Source organism: Lepisosteus oculatus, chromosome 1, assembly GCF_040954835.1.
Source record: "Lepisosteus oculatus isolate fLepOcu1 chromosome 1, fLepOcu1.hap2, whole genome shotgun sequence".
NCBI classification, from domain to species: Eukaryota; Metazoa; Chordata; class Actinopteri; order Semionotiformes; family Lepisosteidae; genus Lepisosteus; species Lepisosteus oculatus.
In genome coordinates, this window is record NC_090696.1 from 50,958,451 (window position 1) to 50,964,791 (window position 6,341).

The window sequence follows — 6,341 nt, forward strand, 5'->3', positions numbered from 1 at the left end:
TGGGTAGCTGCGTCAGAGTGATAGGTTTATTCCATATTCTATTCAGCATGGACTAAACCTATTACTTGTTCCTTTGCATACTATTTTATATATTTATTTAACATAATGCACTCAATGATTAATGTCTGTAGAGTCCTTTTTTAGCAGGAATGTAAACATCTACAGGCACATTTAATTAATATTAAATTAATATTTAATAACATATTAACTGATTATTATGTAATCATATCATATTCATTAGAAAGCTCTATTGTTTATTACAGAGAAGCAGTTACAACAGGACAACAAGAAGACTGAAAACTTGAATGACATTCTGATGATAGGAGATGTGGAAACTGTAGTGTTTTTTGTCCTGTGGTCTTTAGCATTATGTGCAACTAACTGTGGTTGTGGGTTAGTCTGTATTTCCACAGTGATTCATGCAGTAGAGGTATTAATATTATGTTGTCTAACCATCTTGTTTCAGTTCTTTGAACAAGCAACATAAATGAATAATACACATAGGGCATTAGAAATGGTGTATTTAGATGTTCAGATTTAATAATTTCTCAAAAATTATTTATTCTCAAATTGCAGACAGTAGATATTCAGGAAAATGTGTGCTTTTGGAGTGAGAATTGGTTATAAAAATAGAAAACAGGGTACAGATAAGGAGTTTATACTCAAGTTTTGATGTAATTAGTGGAGTACCTGAGGGAATATACTAGGACCAGTTCTTCAATTATATCATTGATATATATTCTGGTATACTGTAGTTTATAAACTAGGTAAAATTGTAAATGATACCAATTTAGGAAGTTTATCAAACATTTGAAAAGCACCAGAGGAAATCAAAAAGATGTATGTACAATTCAAGACAGATGCAGATTATGTTTAATGTAGATAAGTGCATATTGTATTGTAAGTATGATATTGTATGCAGGTTGTAAAGTGTAAACTTTTACTATAAATAAAACATATTTACAGATGGGAAACTGAGCCAGAAGAGACTACTTATGAAAAAGATCTATGTGTTTGTTTACACATTATTTCCATCTTCTAGACAGAATATTGTTAAAACATCATTCTTCCATCTCAGAAATATTGCCAGTCTATGTTCTATGCTGTCTTTGACTGTAGCAGAAATCAACATATTGGTCTTTTCTGCCCAAAATATATATTTTCAGAAAGCTTTTGATAAAATTCCTCACAAAACAGTAATTTGTTTTAATTGCTGGCTGTTGGTTTGGCAGTTTAAAACCAATGTGTGTGTGTTTAAATTGAGATTTGAGTAATGAATAGAAAACACAATAAAGATAAAAAGTCTGTTGAATACAATTGGGATGCTATAATTAGGTACCACAGGGATATGTGTAAGCATCACTGTTCTTCCTAATTTATATCAGTGATCTAGATTCTAATATAGTTATGTAATTAGTCATAATTGCTCAAGGTATCAAAATGGAAGGATAGCAAACATGGTAGAAATTGCCAAGGGACAAAAAGACTTACTCAAAAGTCAATTATAAAATAACAGGCTTTTCAATGAGCAAGAACACAATCACAGTTGTCTTGTTTAACTTATTTTATCATGCAATGGCTTACATGCTTTACTTTTGGGATTGACAATATTTTTTTAATGCTTGATGTGCTGAACACATTTGCTGTTTTGTACCAGATTCTGATGAATCTGTGTAATTGTCCTTTGAATACTTGGTTTCTCTCCATCATGTAGGTGTGAGTTTTAAAATTGTACTTTTTTAATAAAGCACTATTTAAAAAGAATATTTAAACTGGATTTAGCTGTATTGATTTTTAAAATATTAATGATAAATCATCTCAGTGGATCCCAAATCATTTTATACACTTGTAGGGATCATTGAGATAGAAACTATCTGTATGTAGTACCAATTATCCCAGCAGTAATTCACCTGTTGAATTAAGGGGAGCAATAAAGCAAACCTAAAGCGGAGTAGTGGGATTAACTACTTAGATTACTGGGATTATTTGAGTATGGGGATTAACAATCTTCTTTAAAGCTTTAATAGCAACTCGTTAGGACCTCAATTTTATGTCTCATACAAAAAAGGTTTGGAAATTATGAACCAGAGGGAAGCATGCTACCTACTGATCCACAAACACAACTTATAGCAACAATCTGTTTTTGTTTTCTTAGAGTTTTCCCATTACAATATGGCCAGGCACAACATTGCTTAATGTCAGAGATCATATAATATCAAGAAATTATATGGTAAAAGCTGCATTTGTTATAATTTTTCAACATTGCATAATATTTGTGTATGGCTTTAAGGAAATGCTTACTTTCTCAACTATATCAATGTATTTAAGAACATATGTCTTAGACTATAGAGAGAAATATGGACATTTCCAAGTGCTCTTTATTTCTTGTTTTAACATATTTTTAGAACATAACCCATGCAAAATAAAGAAAAACTTAAGTCAGACTTGGTAATGGAACTTAAGTGGCTAAGGACAAGAAAAATGATACTGATGTAAAGATGTGCAAATAATTTAATCATTTATTTATTATTCATACTGCATTTAATAAATTTATAACCTTTCTGTGTAAATCTTAAAATCCAGCATAACAGCACAGGGGTCAAGGAAGTACACATAAATCAAAGCAGAATAAAAGCAGAACTTGCTTCGTTTTGAAGACACCATGTTCATAGAAGCAGAAGGAGTAACATGTTGATTTCAGAAATACCTTTGAGGCTCTGAAAAATGGGAGACAATCATTGGCAAGAAGATATTTCAGATCAAATTCAAACAATTGTACTCCCTTCATTCTAGAAATCTGAGTCCACCTCATGTAATACAGGACAACATATGAAAACAGTTACCTTAAGAGAAAATAGTGGATGCAGAACAACAATATTGTACATTGATTACAACAGAAATGGTCAAACTGGAAATTACATGGAGCAGTACATATTTTTTTAATATAGAGACTATAGCATATAAAGACTGAGCAGTCAGGTGGTTAATTTTTCCAGCGCCTCATGAGTATTGTATTGTACCTTGTCCTTACATTATTAAGCTTATATTCTGTACTTCATAAAAAGTTATAATGTTTTATCCTTTTCTAAAAATGCGTAGTAAGAATACCACTTGCTGTTATTGTAAAAAGATAAATGTTGTACGGAGTTAACATCACTTGATAGTTATATTAATATGGAATTGTGTACTTAAGCAGTGAAAGTATCACAAGTGGACGTTTTGGAAACATTTTGACATTCATTTATTAAAAAAAAACTTCTATTGTTTTTGGTTGGTAATGAGCACTGTAATGTAGCTAGCTGCATCCAGGTGGTTCAAAGGGAAATCAGAGCATTACTTTTGGTTTGTTTCTCATATAGCCAGAGTATAAAAATAGTCCACCTATTGCTTATTGTTAACATGATGTGTCTCTTTCAGGTTTACATCTGAATTGAGAAAATCTATATTTTGTCTTAATCCAAATGTCAGCAGCCAACAATTTGACTTGGAATTTTAAAAAAAAGTAATGTACACCCTGGACATATAGCAGTTCTACTATATAGTACACTGTCTGGAACTGAACCCGGTCCATCAGCGTCATTCAACAGGGAACAAGCTGGATGATTTATTATACGTGATGGTTTTGTGTTTAAGGATTTCTTCATGGAAAGGGGGGAAGGGTTAGTTTTTAAAATTGCCAGTAAACGGAGAACAGCTTATCAACATGATGGGCAAATTATTTTTTTTTTTTCATTTTTAAAAGCTAAATATAAAATAAGATCCAATGAAGCGTTCCTGCTTAAAACATTGCAGGACTTTAAAAGCTGTAAAAACTAGTTTAGTTAAAAAACACTTTTTATGCACGAAAAACAGGTGATTTAACTTCTTCATGATCAACTTAGAATCTTGGTGTACTCTGCTAACAATCAACAATTAATAACAATCTTAACTGTTTATAAGAATTATAAATATATTAACTAAGGAATCAGATGGCATACTGGTTAGCATACCTTTTGTATGTTCTTTCATAAATTCAACAGTAGCACCAGATGTCTCAGAGGCATTCAAAATTAAGTTATGCATAGAAATTTTAAGAAGGTTTAAGAAGTCAGCCTTTCCACTTCTCTGGATCTGATCAATCTAGCTACCTATTTTCTGTACTTTCCCTATCCTACTTGATTTGTAATTATTCGAAAATTCTCCTTCTTGAAATAAGTTATTTATAAATACCTGTTTTAACTGTTAACATCTCGCACCACCAACTCTGACAAAATATAAACTAAGCTCAACCTGACAGCAGCTGAGCCCCTAGTTCATCCTGCTACCAGCATTGAATACAAAATCTTTAGATTTCAATATTTATATCTTTATTTAGTAGTTCCATTAGTGACAAAGGCTAAATTACTTTCTTAGAAAAATGTCTTTTATATGTTGCAAAAAACTGACTTGCTTTAACAAAATATATCTACATGTGCTTTCCCCTGGCAATCTACCTGAATGTCCAACTATTTGAGAAGCCTTACATGAAACCGTGTTTGCTATTAATTCATACAAGGACTCTCTTACTGAATTGCTCTGTTTTTCATTTGTGCTAATTTTCTCTATCCTGTCAAACCTTCAAAGTCTCCCTACCAGAAATGCACCTGATTATTCAAGCTCCTAACTCTCTGCCAAATCTGCTTCAGGTTCACATGCTCTTTTGCAACACACAGCTTTCTGTAATTTTTTGTATATCTAAGGTTTTGAAAGTGTTCCTGCATTCCTCTTCTGCACTGTCTGGTCATGGCTTTTTTCTGTTTGGTTATTTCAAGGTAACACCTGCTCCAATTCTAAAACATTTTGCTCATGTGCATTTTTGTATTTTTATTTTTATTACATCTCTAACTCATTAATGTCCCAAATTTTAATTTGCCTTAATTTTATTAAACTGAATTTTAGTTTCAGCCTTAAAAAAGCTTAAGTTTCTCTCTTTTGTTTCTTGCCCTACAGAGGTCTTTCATTGTGAAGTTCCTAGCATTATTACATTGCTCTATTAAATGGTCAGGTTACTTGGACATAAAGTTTCATGGTATTTGGCATACTGCACTACTTGGACATAATCTATTGGATGTAGTGTACACCCTGGACATATAGCAGTTCTACTTATATTGAGTTTATTTTCATTTTCTTCGATTTTTTTTGTGCTGTTGTTATTTAACTTTATTTTGTAACTTTTAATTTTGTGATCCCTCCAGCCTAGCTTGCAGAAAAGACATTTAATTGTCAGCAATTACTGCTGCATGCTGTATTGTTGTGCATTTGATAAATACATTTTGATTTGATTTTTAAACTGTTATTACTGATCACTGGATTATTGCACTTGACATTGCTCAATTCACGCCCTTTCCTGAACATCTATGAGAAGCAGAAATAGTGCTGTCTCTGGTGTGATATTTCTGCAGCTGAAATTTCGCAGTTTAAACTAATAAGAAATTAGATTGTTCATAAATCTAATAACTTATTCTACATAAACACATAATTACTCTCTGAAAATGCTTCTTTTTTTGTTCGTTTTGGGTGACAACAGCTGTTTAATTTGAAGAAGGAACTCCATGAAGTGAAACACATCAGCAATGGCGAGTCTTAAAGCAGAGAGAATAAACTGGGTGAAAACTCCATTTACTCGTGATAGTTTTCTTACAAGCAACTAAAAGAATCCTTAGTATATATCTATCCTTTAGTTCCATGTAGTCAAAAGTAAAATTTCCCAAATACATAACAGAAAATTCAAATGGTATGTCTGGGTTTACTATATTAGTAAGCACAAAATGTATGAATTTCCAATATTTTTGTATTTCCGGGCATGACCAGTGTACTGTGCTCTCTGAAGGCACCAGTTCTGTAGGGTTTGGGCATTTACTGGGACAATTATTAATTGTAGCAGTAAATCACAAAATGATTCTTTTGATGGCCTTAGAATCCAACCATGCGACATAACTCAAACAATGCTCACACACAGGTACTAATACACGAGGATACATTTATTAATACATAAAATATGCATGTAAACCTAACAGATCTTATCGAGAGGGTTATCAGATACAAAAGGTATATATTCAGTCAGTTACGAAGAGTTACATATATCAGGAGGACATACGTTCAGTATATCATTCATTTAGACCGTTTCGTAAATGAACTTGGTTATAACTTCTACATTAGATACTCAAAACAAGTACATAACTCTTAGGAATTAAATTGATATCAACTGGTTGGGATAACAATTGAATTCTCGAGCTGTAATGCATTGAAGTTGAATACTCATCCAATCTCTGGTGATTCAGATCTCCTGCGGGCACAAAGAAATAGTTGCAGGCTTCTAAGCT